We start from the raw sequence: 1,506 nt of genomic DNA, 5'->3' as shown, positions 1-1,506 counted from the left end.
TTCGACCTCTCAGAGTTTTTTGACCAGGCCTTAGTCCAGGTCTACACCTAAGCAAGGGATTTATTTAACTTTAGTCAAAGCTGCAGAGTTTGTTTTTATCTAGAGGCGCCTCTTACCTGCATATGCAGTATTTTGTTAAATGTGAACTAACCCTTACTACGTTAATCTTTTCGATCTCTTTTCTAGTTGGTATGAGCGCTCAGTGGATTTGTTATGTAGATGATAGAAAGATAATGAGTTTGTGTTTAGTCTGCATTGCTGTTGAGCCAAGAATTAGATGCTCATCACAACACAGTTCCCTTTACAGTGAATACTATATATGACAAAGGGTACATGTTTTCATATAGGTTTCAACAATTGTCAGGTCAAACAAGTTTTCTCCAGTCATTGTTATATGTTCCGCATACAATATGTGTGGGGGTGGCCTCCCTGGAATGAAGGCTGCCCTAGCATTGCAAATCTCTTAAGCGTCTTCATATTTTATTGTAAAGTGCAGAAGTTTGTATGAAACCTAGGACTGGACTGTTTCCTTACTGTAAAAGGTAAGACACCAAACAAAAAACATGATATACAGAATGCATGATGGAAAAAAAAATCTTGTGAACTTTATTAACTGTGCACAATTTTGAGTAGAATTATTTTAAGATTGTATATAAATTAGCATAGTAGTATATTTGAATCTAGAAGGCGTAGCTTAGCATGTACACCTGCTAGTTTAACCTGTCTGTGTCAGCTATTTGTCATGTTTTGTATTTTTTACTGTATAAGCTATGGTGAGAGCACTAGGTGAGTCAAATGAGGATTTTAGCCTTAAAGTGGAACTATGGGCAAAATTAAAAATGACATTTATGATATAGTCTATCCTTAGCAATAACACAGCAGTTTTTATTCGTCTGAATCTGAGTGTGGAAAAAAAGGTTTAAACTATATGCATAAAAGCTGATCATTTTAAGCACCCAAGGTGGTGTTATATGGTTTGTCTTGTCCCAAATGAGACGTTTCCTGGACCAATTGATTTGTGTATATATATATATATATATATATATATATATATATATATATATATATATATATATATATATATATATTTTGTGACGGTAGGTGATGTAGTGGATAATCGCTATATTTCACCTTGCATTCGTTCTATTGTAAGGGACTGAACCGGAATCCGGCCTGTGTTTTTCCAGCCTCTGTGGCAGGCTAAGGTTCTGGTCCGGATGTTCTCGTCCACTTGAGTCCACACTCAGGTGGACTTTAAATGACCAGGAAGAGAGCACAGCAGGGCTCTGGCCTGAGTCTCAGAAGGGAATCTGAGAGAGAGGAGCTCTGTTTGGATTGAAAAAAAGGGTTTGCTTTACCTTTTGTTTTGTGGGTGATGGGGACCAGCCCTGCACTGTATAGAGAGCAGTCTACTGTTTAGTTCAGCGCCAGACTGCAAGGATTGATTTACCGTTTTTGTTTATTTTTTTATGACTTGCAAACCACTTGTAAATAAAGCGGGCAACA

At 37.2% G+C, this 1,506-nt stretch overlaps 1 protein-coding gene across 1 annotated transcript in view; it reads left to right on the top strand.

The window, feature by feature from the left end:
• Positions 1 to 395: 395 nt before the first annotated feature.
• LOC141139171 (cytochrome P450 2K1-like) overlaps positions 396 to 1,506 on the top strand; it is a 69,664-nt gene continuing 68,553 nt past the window's right edge. Inside the window, exon 1 of the mRNA XM_073625071.1 lies at positions 396 to 542. The gene's annotated coding sequence lies outside the window, so the exon portion shown is untranslated. The remainder of the gene's footprint in view (positions 543 to 1,506) is intronic.

The sequence above is a fragment of the Aquarana catesbeiana genome, linkage group LG04 (genome assembly GCF_042186555.1).
Source record: "Aquarana catesbeiana isolate 2022-GZ linkage group LG04, ASM4218655v1, whole genome shotgun sequence".
NCBI lineage: Eukaryota > Metazoa > Chordata > Amphibia > Anura > Ranidae > Aquarana > Aquarana catesbeiana.
Note: the sequence above shows the minus strand (reverse complement) of the source record. Positions and strands in the feature narration are given on the sequence as shown.